The 13,879-nt window shown below is 43.3% G+C and overlaps 10 non-coding genes across 10 annotated transcripts; 2 read left to right on the forward strand and 8 right to left on the reverse strand.

Moving 5' to 3' along the window:
• Window positions 1-319: 319 nt before the first annotated feature.
• On the reverse strand, window positions 320-400 carry TRNAS-ACU (transfer RNA serine (anticodon ACU)). Its single transcript has one exon. It is a non-coding gene; the product is annotated as a tRNA-Ser (tRNA).
• A 687-nt stretch (window positions 401-1,087) lies between these two features.
• TRNAT-UGU (transfer RNA threonine (anticodon UGU)) lies at window positions 1,088-1,159 on the reverse strand. The gene has a single exon. It is a non-coding gene; the product is annotated as a tRNA-Thr (tRNA).
• A 1,022-nt stretch (window positions 1,160-2,181) lies between these two features.
• On the forward strand, window positions 2,182-2,276 carry TRNAI-UAU (transfer RNA isoleucine (anticodon UAU)). Its single transcript has 2 exons — window positions 2,182-2,219; window positions 2,241-2,276. It is a non-coding gene; the product is annotated as a tRNA-Ile (tRNA).
• Window positions 2,277-3,742: 1,466 nt separating this feature from the next.
• TRNAT-CGU (transfer RNA threonine (anticodon CGU)) lies at window positions 3,743-3,814 on the reverse strand. Its single transcript has one exon. It is a non-coding gene; the product is annotated as a tRNA-Thr (tRNA).
• Window positions 3,815-4,360: 546 nt separating this feature from the next.
• TRNAS-ACU (transfer RNA serine (anticodon ACU)) lies at window positions 4,361-4,442 on the reverse strand. The gene has a single exon. It is a non-coding gene; the product is annotated as a tRNA-Ser (tRNA).
• Window positions 4,443-5,129: 687 nt separating this feature from the next.
• On the reverse strand, window positions 5,130-5,201 carry TRNAT-UGU (transfer RNA threonine (anticodon UGU)). Its single transcript has one exon. It is a non-coding gene; the product is annotated as a tRNA-Thr (tRNA).
• Window positions 5,202-6,223: 1,022 nt separating this feature from the next.
• On the forward strand, window positions 6,224-6,318 carry TRNAI-UAU (transfer RNA isoleucine (anticodon UAU)). The gene is made up of 2 exons: window positions 6,224-6,261; window positions 6,283-6,318. It is a non-coding gene; the product is annotated as a tRNA-Ile (tRNA).
• Window positions 6,319-7,806: 1,488 nt separating this feature from the next.
• On the reverse strand, window positions 7,807-7,881 carry TRNAT-CGU (transfer RNA threonine (anticodon CGU)). The gene has a single exon. It is a non-coding gene; the product is annotated as a tRNA-Thr (tRNA).
• Window positions 7,882-8,424: 543 nt separating this feature from the next.
• On the reverse strand, window positions 8,425-8,521 carry TRNAS-GCU (transfer RNA serine (anticodon GCU)). Its single transcript is given in 2 exon segments — window positions 8,425-8,469; window positions 8,485-8,521. It is a non-coding gene; the product is annotated as a tRNA-Ser (tRNA).
• Window positions 8,522-9,208: 687 nt separating this feature from the next.
• TRNAT-UGU (transfer RNA threonine (anticodon UGU)) lies at window positions 9,209-9,280 on the reverse strand. Its single transcript has one exon. It is a non-coding gene; the product is annotated as a tRNA-Thr (tRNA).
• Between the last annotated feature and the right edge of the window lie 4,599 nt (window positions 9,281-13,879).

A 13,879-nucleotide genomic window follows, 5' to 3' on the forward strand; every position in this document is an offset into this window, starting at 1 on the left:
GAGTAGGATGCTGAACAGGTTCATGAGTTTAGATAGCAGGTCAGAATGATGGCAAAAGGAACATGTAAAAGGCAGACAACTAAAAGAAAAAAGAATTTGGGATGTAAGCTTGGGAATTTACTAACTGCGCTGATTTTGGCTCCTATAATAGTAAAGAATGGAAACCTACGAGGAAAGTCTTTGACTAATTTCATTCTCCGCCTGCACCAATGAACTTATTTTTACATCTCTATTTCCATATCTGTACTCATTCCTGTCTTTCACAGGGAGGTTGAAAGACTTTGGTCTATGTTTAAATGCAGACTATAAAGAAAGAATACAACGAGGGTGGGATTCGAACCCACGTGTGCAGAGCACAATGGATTAGTAGTCCATGCCTTAACCACTCGGCCACCTCGTCTGTTTGGGAACGGTGCTCGAGTCCCATGCTTAAAGAAGAGATAAAACAATGGTGGTGCAAAGTCAGTGAAAAATAGATCATGTTTGTCATAGTAGAAACAAGATCGTTGACTCGTTCTTCCTTACCCGGCCATTGATAGATAAACACATCAAGTTGAAGTTCAGAAAAATATAACAAGAGCTCCTGGAGGGTTCACAACACTAATCCAGAGGAAGGTGCTTGAGCTTCCGTATGGCACACCATTAGTAGTAAAACCAGCATAACGCAAGCTCCAGTTTCCCAGTGTTTGGCATCATTCAACGTTTCCAGCCAAGATCAAAGTTCAGATGCTGCTGCTTCCTGTGATGTCATTGAATTTAAATAGTGAGTGATGGCAATAACCCTTTTCCAATTAAATTTTGCCACATCAACGTCCCTGAAAATAGAGAAAGGCGTGCAACCCAGAACCGCTGTACTGTTCAATAGAGTAAGGGCTTCACCGTGATCATCTGCATCTGTCATCACAAGATTATCAAGGTCTTTTTCTTGAAGAAATTAGGTCCAGAAAGCCGACCTTCCCCACAGACTATTCAGACACCTTGCGCTTGTGGCTTTGTTATAGGCCCGAATCCATTGGTAAAAGGTTGCACAGGTACAATGTGCAATATCAGTTCCTATTCAACAATGTTCAAGAAAATTACCATTTGGAGGCCCTGATGAGGATCAAACTCACGACCCCTGGTTTACAAGACCAGTGCTCTGCCACTGAGCTACAGAGCCCCTCAGGTTATGACGCATAACAGCAACACAACGAGCACACAACATGATGTTTACTGGGTAGACATATTTGAAGGGTGTGTGAGAATCTATGTATATGATTGTGATTTGACCTGTTTTTTTCTGGCCGATTTTTTGAGGAGCAGCTAATTTGTGCGTATTCCGCGCAATTTTAGGGTGACTAATGAGGAGATGTGATGCGTGAAAGTTGAAAAAAACATGTACATGGCAGCAGAGAGACAATATGGATATTACCTTTGCTTTTTTAAATTTCTATCCGGATTCTGGCTCAAAGGGTAGTCAAGCACAGCAAATTGCATTCCTGCCAGTAACACGACAACCTTGTTTGTGTCCTTCTTAATCAACTAACATGCATATTTTCACTTTTGTCTGTATGTTCTTTGAAAGCCAATGGCAATGGTGCTTAGAGCAATGCAGATGTTTAAAAAAGATTTCAAAAGTTAAAATCGACAAAGGTGGGATTCGAAACCACGCGTGTACAGCAGATTAGCAGTCCATCGCCTTAACCACTCGGCCATCTCGTCTACAGGGATTATGTTAGGCATTCAAGTCTTTACAGGTAATAACACAAACATCTTCAAAATAGAACCACAATGCGTTCCTTGTTGAGGTACATCCAGCCGTTTGCAGGAAAACTGCCTCACTTGCTGTTGAGAAAAATTCATCAAAGTCCTGGGGTGTTTATAGGCATCGCCAAGATGACATTGGGAGGTGTTTCAATTGACACGTGTTGAATATGAGGAAGAGCATCATGCTGGCTCCAGTGGCACTGCCTGCAGCATGACAAAAATGTAGAAGGGACATTTGACTGCACCATTGGCTGAACATCAGTGGCAAAGTGTATATCAGGCTAAAAGGTAAGCTCCAGTGGCACAATATGGGCACTACAAGGCACCCATAATTTGGTGTCAGCTAAAAAGACAATGCCAGAGCTTGTGGGTGCTTTTGTACACTTGTGTGTGTGTTTGTGGGTGTAGTTTCATGTCGAAAACCAAAACACAGCAGCTCCAGTGGCGCAATCGGTTAGCGCGCGGTACTTATACAGCAGTACATGCAGTGAGCAATGCCGAGGTTGTGAGTTCAAGCCTCACCTGGAGCAACTTTGGAACTTTTTACTAATTCACCTCAAAACTGAATTATTGAACCAATAAATGTTCTGGACATTTTTTGGTTCACCTCAAGGTTTCCTTGATTGTCAGTTAATGTTGTATGACAGCTCCTCTGCCTTTTAGACATGGAATACTCATTGCAAGTTATTTATGGGGTGTTTGCGCTTTAAATACAGCTACGGAGGGTTTTTGAAAATAGAACAGAAAATAAAAAATGTCAACTGTTATTATACTCCATTTTCTGCTGAGCACCACTTACGGAAGACATTTGTAAAGGTAGAAAAAGGGTTACTGGAGTAGGATCCAGGAGACAATATCAACTTACAAAGAATAATGTTGTCTATTTACTGCATTATCGCCTTTGAAGCAAACCTCTGAGAATAAATACCCTTTCACTAATCAGGCAGTCACTTTGATAAAATCAAGCAGAACAAGGATGCTGATAGAACTCGCCTCATTTGCATATGGGCTAGGGCTTCTGGGAGCCATGAGAATTAGGAGTTGAAGGTTTTGCAGATCGAGATTGCTAAAGGGCTGGGCATTTGCACAGACCTCTCCATGCCTGATTGGTGCCGAAGGTTAGTTGCAAGTGGTCCCCTGCTCACCCTACCTTACACAGGGCCATGCCCAGTTAGGCCCCTCAGGGCTAGGCCCGGCGTTCGTCAGGCGAAGTGCCTGGACCCCTGCTCATCATACCTCAGAATCTGGTCTAGCTATTGCAGACATGGGTAATGGTGCTTATATCCCATTGACAGCGCCCACAAGCTGCATACTAATAGCCAATGATGTGTGAATGCGGTCAGGGTAGCAGACATATAGAACAATTGGGTGGGTTCGCTTCCGAACTGGATGCACAGGAGCAGGAGAGAATGGCTGTTGGCGATGTATGCAACTTGCTCTGCGTGAACACATCTACCGACCCCTTCCCCTACACGCACATACACACACACACACACACATAGCCATTGGAGCTATGCAGAGCTAATCAGAAAGATTGGTAATCATTAGAACATGAAAGATATGTGTTCATTTTTTATTAAACTTGTGGACTCCCGCAGAAACGGAGGGACTCACATCTCTAATTGAGGCTTGCTTACCTCTATACAAATGTGTTTGCTGGCTGTCTTTCTTCAACTGGTATGTGCGGTTGTGTCTGTCTTTGTCTTTCAACACGCCTGGCACGTTTACATTATCAAAGAGATGATTGTATGGAGATGGGGAACACCCCTCCGTTGCATTGTGAACTTGAACAGTCTTTTCACCAAAGCAGCTACATGCGACATTGCAAGGTTTTTGTCAGTCTTTGCCTGAAAACATTAGGCCTTCCTCTCGAACTCTATTTCACTCCTTCTGTGGAAGACTTCAATTATGAGGATGCATCCCGTCATAAAAGGTTCTCTGTAGATGGTGCAACTCTGGCTTCTCTTCCCCGTGCTTTTTGAAAATAATCCGCCCGAGGCCCTGATGAGGTTTGAACTCATGACCCCTGGTTTACGAGACCAGTGCTCTGCCACTGAGCTACAAGGCCACCTGCTGCTTGCTCACAGCCAACAACAGAAAGTGCAAAGAAACCATGGGTTTTACCTAGGTAGATCTCCAGGTATATGAATTTCTGGTTGTGTAAAAATGGCTGTATATCTCTGCATGTGTTCAGTACGTCATCATACATCTGATTTGCGAAAGCGTGTGTGCTTATGTTGGTGATACATTGTCGGTATGCGTTTGAGTATGTACTTTTACGGGTATGTATGTATTGAGTAGGATGCTGAACAGGTTCATGAGTTTAGATAGCAGGTCAGAATGATGGCAAAAGGAACATGTAAAAGGCAGACAACTAAAAGAAAAAAGAATTTGGGATGTAAGCTTGGGAATTTACTAACTGTGCTGATTTTGGCTCCTATAATAGTAAAGAATGGAAACCTACGAGGAAAGTCTTTGACTAATTTCATTCTCCGCCTGCACCAATGAACTTATTTTTACATCTCTATTTCCATATCTGTACTCATTCCTGTCTTTCACAGGGAGGTTGAAAGACTTTGGTCTATGTTTAAATGCAGACTATAAAGAAAAAATACGACAAAGGTGGGATTCGAACCCACGCGTGCAGAGCACAATGGATTAGTAGTCCATCGCCTTAACCACTCGGCCAACTCGTCTGTTTGGGAACGGTGCTCGAGTCCCATGCTTAAAGAAGAGATAAAACAATGGTGGTGCAAAGTCAGTGAAAAATAGATCATGTTTGTCATAGTAGAAACAAGATCGTTGACTCGTTCTTCCTTACCCGGCCATTGATAGATAAACACATCAAGTTGAAGTTCAGAAAAATATAACAAGAGCTCCTGGAGGGTTCACAACACTAATCCAGAGGAAGGTGCTTGAGCTTCCGTATGGCACACCATTAGTAGTAAAACCAGCATAACGCAAGCTCCAGTTTCCCAGTGTTTGGCATCATTCAACGTTTCCAGCCAAGATCAAAGTTCAGATGCTGCTGCTTCCTGTGATGTCATTGAATTTAAATAGTGAGTGATGGCAATAACCCTTTTCCAATTAAATTTTGCCACATCAACGTCCCTGAAAATAGAGAAAGGCGTGCAACCCAGAACCGCTGTACTGTTCAATAGAGTAAGGGCTTCACCGTGATCATCTGCATCTGTCATCACAAGATTATCAAGGTCTTTTTCTTGAAGAAATTAGGTCCAGAAAGCCGACCTTCCCCACAGACTATTCAGACACCTTGCGCTTGTGGCTTTGTTATAGGCCCGAATCCATTGGTAAAAGGTTGCACAGGTACAATGTGCAATATCAGTTCCTATTCAACAATGTTCAAGAAAATTACCATTTGGAGGCCCTGATGAGGATCGAACTCATGACCCCTGGTTTACAAGACCAGTGCTCTGCCACTGAGCTACAGAGCCCCTCAGGTTATGACGCATAACAGCAACACAACGAGCACACAACATGATGTTTACTGGGTAGACATATTTGAAGGGTGTGTGAGAATGTATGTATATGATTGTGATTTGACCTGTTTTTTTCTGGCCGATTTTTTGAGGAGCAGCTAATTTGTGCGTATTCCGCGCAATTTTAGGGTGACTAATGAGGAGATGTGATGCGTGAAAGTTGAAAAAAACATGTACATGGCAGCAGAGAGACAATATGGATATTACCTTTGCTTTTTTAAATTTCTATCCGGATTCTGGCTCAAAGGGTAGTCAAGCACAGCAGATTGCATTCCTGCCAGTAACACGACAACCTTGTTTGTGTCCTTCTTAATCAACTAACATGCATATTTTCACTTTTGTCTATATGTTCTTTGAAAGCCAATGGCAATGGTGCTTAGAGCAATGCAGATGTTTAAAAAAGATTTCAAAAGTTAAAATCGACAAAGGTGGGATTCGAAACCACGCGTGTACAGCAGATTAGCAGTCCATCGCCTTAACCACTCGGCCACCTCGTCTACAGGGATTATGTTAGGCATTCAAGTCTTTACAGGTAATAACACAAACATCTTCAAAATAGAACCACAATGCGTTCCTTGTTGAGGTACATCCAGCCGTTTGCAGGAAAACTGCCTCACTTGCTGTTGAGAAAAATTCATCAAAGTCCTGGGGTGTTTATAGGCATCGCCAAGATGACATTGGGAGGTGTTTCAATTGACACGTGTTGAATATGAGGAAGAGCATCATGCTGGCTCCAGTGGCACTGCCTGCAGCATGACAAAAATGTAGAAGGGACATTTGACTGCACCATTGGCTGAACATCAGTGGCAAAGTGTATATCAGGCTAAAAGGTAAGCTCCAGTGGCACAATATGGGCACTACAAGGCACCCATAATTTGGTGTCAGCTAAAAAGACAATGCCAGAGCTTGTGGGTGCTTTTGTACACTTGTGTGTGTGTTTGTGGGTGTAGTTTCATGTCGAAAACCAAAACACAGCCGCTCCAGTGGCGCAATCGGTTAGTGCGCGGTACTTATACAGCAGTACATGCAGTGAGCAATGCCGAGGTTGTGAGTTCAAGCCTCACCTGGAGCAACTTTGGAACTTTTTACTAATTCACCTCAAAACTGAATTATTGAACCAATAAATGTTCTGGACATTTTTTGGTTCACCTCAAGGTTTCCTTGATTGTCAGTTAATGTTGTATGACAGCTCCTCTGCCTTTTAGACATGGAATACTCATTGCAAGTTATTTATGGGGTGTTTGCGCTTTAAATACAGCTACGGAGGGTTTTTGAAAATAGAACAGAAAATAAAAAATGTCAACTGTTATTATACTCCATTTTCTGCTGAGCACCACTTACGGAAGACATTTGTAAAGGTAGAAAAAGGGTTACTGGAGTAGGATCCAGGAGACAATATCAACTTACAAAGAATAATGTTGTCTATTTACTGCATTATCGCCTTTGAAGCAAACCTCTGAGAATAAATACCCTTTCACTAATCAGGCAGTCACTTTGATAAAATCAAGCAGAACAAGGATGCTGATAGGAACTCGCCTCATTTGCATATGGGCTAGGGCTTCTGGGAGCCATGAGAATTAGGAGTTGAAGGTTTTGCAGATCGAGATTGCTAAAGGGCTGGGCATTTGCACAGACCTCTCCATGCCTGATTGGTGCCGAAGGTTAGTTGCAAGTGGTCCCCTGCTCACCCTACCTTACACAGGGCCATGCCCAGTTAGGCCCCTCAGGGCTAGGCCCGGCAGGGCTAAGCCCGGCGTTCGTCAGGCGAAGTGCCTGGACCCCTGCTCATCATACCTCAGAATCTGGTCTAGCTATTGCAGACATGGGGAATGGTGCTTATATCCCATTGACAGCGCCCACAAGCTGCATACTAATAGCCAATGATGTGTGAATGCGGTCAGGGTAGCAGACATATAGAACAATTGGGTGGGTTCGCTTCCGAACTGGATGCACAGGAGCAGGAGAGAATGGCTGTTGGCGATGTATGCAACTTGCTCTGCGTGAACACATCTACCGACCCCTTCCCCTACACACACGGGCACATACACACACACACACACACATAGCCATTGGAGCTATGCAGAGCTAACCAGAAAGATTGGTAATCATTAGAACATGAAAGATATGTGTTCATTTTTTATTAAACTTGTGGACTCCCGCAGAAACGGAGGGACTCACATCTCTAATTGAGGCTTGCTTACCTCTATACAAATGTGTTTGCTGGCTGTCTTTCTTCAACTGGTATGTGCGGTTGTGTCTGTCTTTGTCTTTCAACACGCCTGGCACGTTTACATTATCAAAGAGATGATTGTATGGAGATGGGGAAGACCCCTCTGTTGCATTGTGAACTTGAACAGTCTTTTCACCAAAGCAGCTACATGCGACATTGCAAGGTTTTTGTCAGTCTTTGCCTGAAAAGATTAGGCCTTCCTCTCGAACTCTATTTCACTCCTTCTGTGGAAGACTTCAATTATGAGGATGCATCCCGTCATAAAAGGTTCTCTGTAGATGGTGCAACTCTGGCTTCTCTTCCCCGTGCTTTTTGAAAATAATCCGCCCGAGGCCCTGATGAGGTTTGAACTCATGACCCCTGGTTTACGAGACCAGTGCTCTGCCACTGAGCTACAAGGAGACCTGCTGCTTGCTCACAGCCAACAACAGAAAGTGCAAAGAAACCATGGGTTTTACCTAGGTAGATCTCCAGGTATATGAATTTCTGGTTGTGTAAAAATGGCTGTATATCTCTGCATGTGTTCAGTACGTCATCATACATCTGATTTGCGAAAGCGTGTGTGCTTATGTTGGTGATACATTGTCGGTATGCGTTTGAGTATGTACTTTTACGGGTATGTATGTATTGAGTAGGATGCTGAACAGGTTCATGAGTTTAGATAGCAGGTCAGAATGATGGCAAAAGGAACATGTAAAAGGCAGACAACTAAAAGAAAAAAGAATTTGGGATGTAAGCTTGGGAATTTACTAACTGCGCTGATTTTGGCTCCTATAATAGTAAAGAATGGAAACCTACGAGGAAAGTCTTTGACTAATTTCATTCTCCGCCTGCACCAATGAACTTATTTTTACATCTCTATTTCCATATCTGTACTCATTCCTGTCTTTCACAGGGAGGTTGAAAGACTTTGGTCTATGTTTAAATGCAGACTATAAAGAAAAAATACGACGAAGGTAGGATTCGAACCCACGCGTGCAGAGCACAATGGATTAGCAGTCCATGGATTAGCAGTCCATCGCCTTAACCACTCGGCCACCTCGTCTGTTTGGGAACAGTGCTCGAGTCCCATGCTTAAAGAAGAGATAAAACAATGGTGGTGCAAAGTCAGTGAAAAATAGATCATGTTTGTCATAGTAGAAACAAGATCGTTGACTCGTTCTTCCTTACCCGGCCATTGATAGATAAACACATCAAGTTGAAGTTCAGAAAAATATAACAAGAGCTCCTGGAGGGTTCACAACACTAATCCAGAGGAAGGTGCTTGAGCTTCCGTATGGCACACCATTAGTAGTAAAACCAGCATAACGCAAGCTCCAGTTTCCCAGTGTTTGGCATCATTCAACGTTTCCAGCCAAGATCAAAGTTCAGATGCTGCTGCTTCCTGTGATGTCATTGAATTTAAATAGTGAGTGATGGCAATAACCCTTTTCCAATTAAATTTTGCCACATCAACGTCCCTGAAAATAGAGAAAGGCGTGCAACCCAGAACCGCTGTACTGTTCAATAGAGTAAGGGCTTCACCGTGATCATCTGCATCTGTCATCACAAGATTATCAAGGTCTTTTTCTTGAAGAAATTAGGTCCAGAAAGCCGACCTTCCCCACAGACTATTCAGACACCTTGCGCTTGTGGCTTTGTTATAGGCCCGAATCCATTGGTAAAAGGTTGCACAGGTACAATGTGCAATATCAGTTCCTATTCAACAATGTTCAAGAAAATTACCATTTGGAGGCCCTGATGAGGATCGAACTCACGACCCCTGGTTTACAAGACCAGTGCTCTGCCACTGAGCTACAGAGCCCCTCAGGTTATGACGCATATGTGATGTTTGTGTACAATAGATGTAAGAAACACCGTTAGACGTAGACTGACTATTAACTTGTTCCCAAGATAACTTTTATTCTTATAAATCCACAACATAAACAAAAGGATACAGGTGGGCTCCGGAGATTGTCTCCTTGAGAGAACAGAGGTCTTCCAAATCAGCGGGTCAATATAGATCAGGTAAGTCTTTGGTCATCTTCGTTTCTCCCCTTCTTTGAGGATTATAGAATTGTTTGGGCCTTTTCCCTATCACATGTTCCTTTTCAACTCCTTTTCAATGAATCTCATAGACTTGGTAATTGCTCTTTCTCTTTACTTGAAGTAGGAGTGTCTGTCTTGAGCTGCGGGTGAGAAAATATAGTCTTTAGCCTTTCATGCCTTCATCTTGCTTAAAGTCTTACAGAGAGTACAGCCCATATCCTCATATATCCCTCAATCTGTCCCGATATTTTCATTAACTCCCCAACATATACTTTCGTATCCTCTGGTCGGAAGGTCTCCCCAGTGTTCCTCTATATAGCTTCTTGGCTATTCAATACGAGCTTTCGGCTCCCCCCTCATTACGGCTCGGAGCATTTTAATATCCCTCTGCTCTCTCTCTCTTACCGGATATAGCTGTTTGCTCCGGTGTGACTCCGCTCGGATTCACCTCTTTCTCCCTCGGTTTTCTCTCTTCTCCCTCTTGGTCTCAGCACGGCCTTCGTGGATCGACACTCCTCCCCTTGGCTCTCCCGTCGAGGTACCAGCTGCTCGACTCCGCGGCCCTCGTTGATCTCGTCACCTTCTTCCGGCACTTCTCGGGATGGATCAGCTGTTCCACTCGGCAGTTTCCGATGACGGAAACTCCTCTCCTCGGCTTTCTTGATGATTTGTCAGCTGCTCGGCGTAGCGCGGCCACTCTTACGGGCGATCAGCTCTTCGGTTTTTCTTGTGCGTACTCCCCTTCTCCTCCACCTCTCTCGCACGTATGATGAAGTAACGAAATAGCGATTTCAAACGATCGCCTAGGCTATTAATATCCACAACTTGCAGTTAACTCTGTGCAACGGCACAACTCTTTTCAGCTTCTCATATAACTTAATAAGCCCAGTTCAAACCGTCGCCCTTCAAATCCTCCTCCTCTGTCTCCTGGCAACAACAACAAAAAAAAGAAAAAACAATCGTTGTCATACAGCTTCCTTTTCACCAAAGCCACTCCGTGATTGGCCCAATGACCTGTCACTTAGTCCATTGAATCAGATCGACTCAATTAACCCTTCATATGGTCCTTCTGCCTTGTATTAACAGAGCCTGAGCCATCTAGTGTCCTTGATGTAGAAACTGCTCCATTTTTATCACATACCCTCCCCTCTAGTCCCTTACGCTCGGTAAGGGAATTATTCCGGGATAGGAAATCTGCTTGGGTCATTAATTTCCCTGGTCGATGAACTGTTTTGAACGTAAAAGGTTGTAGTGATAAAAACCATCTAAGTACTCGGGGATTAGTATCTTTGTTACGGGCCAACCATATAAGAGGTGCATGATCTGTCACCAGGGTAAATTCTCTCCCTAATAAGTAGTATCGTAATGTCTCTATGGCCCATTTCACTGCAAGACATTCCTTTTCAATCGTAGCATAGTGTAGTTCATGCGGTAAGAGTTTTGTGCTTATGAAAAGTACTGGTCTTTCTGATTCCTCTTGCCCTTGGAATAACACCGCTCCAAGGCCCGTTCCCGAGGCATCTGTGTGTAGGAAGAACGGCGCTGAGAAATCTGGACATTTTAAAACAGCTTTTTCCGATAAAGCATTCTTCAAGTTATTGAATGCATTCATTGTCTCTGTTGTATACCAGCCCTTTTTCGTGCTGGACGAGTTTTTTAACAGATCTGTCAGAGGTGTTGCTATTGTTGAAAAATGGGGGATGAACCTTCTATAGTACCCAATAAAACCAAGAAAGGCTCGTACTTGTCGTAGGTTTGTAGGGAATTGTAAGTCTTTTATGGCTTTCAACTTGTCTTCTTGTGGTTTAATCATCCCTTGTCCTACAAAATATCCTAAATATCTAGTATAGAAATTAGCCATGAAAGTTTTCTTTGGATTTATGCGTAAGCCAGATTCTTGTAATAGACGGAGTACCTTTTCCAAATGGGTTAAATGCTCTTTCCAAGTCTGACTGAAGACAATAATATCATCAAGATATGCTCCTACATATCCTTCATGTCCTCTAAGGATTGAATTCATGAGCCTTTGAAATGTTGCGGGTGCCCCATGTAACCCAAAAGGTAAGACTGTAAATTGGAACAATCCCGCTGGCGTAGCAAAAGCCGTTTTTTCTTTGTCCTCCGGGAGTAACGGTATTTGCCAGTATCCTTTTGTCAAATCTATAGTTGTTAGAAATTTAGCTTTACCTAGTTTGTCTAGTAAATCTTCTATCCGTGGCATAGGATAGGCGTCGAACTTGGAAATCTCATTCAATTTCCTAAAGTCCATGCAAAAACGAACAGTACCATCAGTCTTCGGTACCATTACTACGGGTGATGACCAGTCGCTATGAGAAGGTTCTATTACGCCAATTTCCAGCATTTCTTTAATCTCCTTGTTGATAGATTGGAGTTTTGTCTCTGGAATTCTATAGGGTCTAATCCTTACTACTTCTCCTGGTTGAGTTACAATCCGATGGCACACCAGGTTCGTTCTCCCCGGTAAAGAGGAAAACGTATTGGCAAACCTCGTTACCAACTCCAGAAGTTCTTTCTTCTGTAACTCAGATAGGTCTTGATTTACGTTTAACGCCTCTAGTCCTAGATCTTCTTTTAACTGAGGAAAAGGCTCGAAGGATACCTCCTTTGTATTGATCACTGCCACCGTCGCTATGGGTTCTACCCATTTCTTCAGTAGATTCACATGATAGGTCTGTGTTGGAAATCTCCTGTCATTTTGTCTCACCTTGTAAGTCAGTGGACCTAGGACCTCTTCAATCTCATACGGACCTCTCCAGGCGGCTAGCATTTTGTTCTCGGTTGTTGGGAGTAAGACCAACACTTTATCTCCTTTGTTAAATGATCTCAGTTGAGTGTTGCGATTATAATAATATTCCTGTTTGGTTTGTGCTTGTAACAGGTTTTCTTTGGCAATGGTCTGTAACTTTTCTACCCTCTCTTTAAGTTGGTGTGCATATTCAGTGAGGGAGATTTCTTGACTCGGCTCCTCTTCCCAGTTTTCTCTCAAAACATCGAGTAGCGTTCTTACCGATCTTCCAAACAGAAGTTCGAAGGGTGAAAACCCGGTTGATGACTGTGGGGTATTCCTTAAGGTAAGAAGTATCCATGGTAACAACCTGTCCCAATTCTTTCCTCCCGGTTCTCCTGTTTTCCGTAACATTTGTTTTATGGTTTGATTGTACCTCTCTACAAGGCCGTCAGTTTGAGGATGATATACAGCGGTTTTTAAATGCTTCATTTGTAGGATCTTACACACTTGTTCCATCACTGATGACATAAAGTTGGATCCTTGGTCTGTAACCATCTCCTTCGGGATCCCCACTCGGCTGATAAATGGTATCAAGGCATCACATATACTTTGGGTACTAGTAGACCTAAGTGGGAAAGCCTCTGGATACCTTGTAGCATAGTCGACAATCACCAAAATGTATTTATGACCTCTGGATGATGGTTCCAAGGGGCCCACAATATCTAAGCCAATCCGTTGAAAAGGTTCCAACACGATTGGCATCGGCTGCAATGGGGCTTTTCTCACATTGGCCTTATTTTTCTTCTGACACTCGGGACAGGCTTGGCAAAAACGAGCCACTTGAGCATATAGCCCTGGCCAATAAAACCTAGCAAGGATCTTCTGTGTGGTCTTCTCCGTCCCTAAATGACCTTCACCAAGTTGCAGATGGGCCACTTCCAACACGGTTTGATAATATTTCTTGGGGACTAATAACTGTTTCAGAACTGCTCCAGTGGCATCCTTACTAATTCGATAGTATAATCCTTTTTCTTGAACAAAAGTGGGGCCATTTCCCGATACCACTGAGTGAACTGCAGCCCTAGCATTTCCTAATAGCGGATCTATTTCTTGTGCCATTCTGAAAGTATCTCCCGCTTCATCAATTTTCCAGTCAACAGCAATTGGGCAAACATTTTTCTCGGCCCAAGTTTTCTTTAACTTTCTTAACTCAGATTTCACTTTCCTTTCTTTTGTAGGTGGCTCTGCAATTGCCTCATGGGCGAAAGGGGCATTTCCTAACCAACTCTCTTCTATCTTTCTTATGATCCGTGAAAAATTAGGAACATCGGACCCAATCAGCAGAGGCTCTGGTAATACTGGCATGAGGGCGGCCCTTACCTCCATCTGTTCTCCGGCCACTTTTACACTAATCTCTCTGGTAGGGTAAGGTTTGACATCACCATGGACACAACGAATGGGAATTAGTGTATTCGGGTCCCCCGTATTCCCCACCAGTTCTGTACTTACTACTGTTTGTAAACTGCCGGTATCCACCATGGCCCTTGTAGGCTTCCCATCAACTTCGGCTTCGCAGATATACGAATATGATGATTTTGGGGTTGCTGTTACTTCTTGATATTCTCC

The sequence above is a fragment of the Ambystoma mexicanum genome, chromosome 13, assembly GCF_040938575.1.
Source record: "Ambystoma mexicanum isolate Mex_15411 chromosome 13, UKY_AmexF1_1, whole genome shotgun sequence".
Classification (NCBI taxonomy): domain Eukaryota; kingdom Metazoa; phylum Chordata; class Amphibia; order Caudata; family Ambystomatidae; genus Ambystoma; species Ambystoma mexicanum.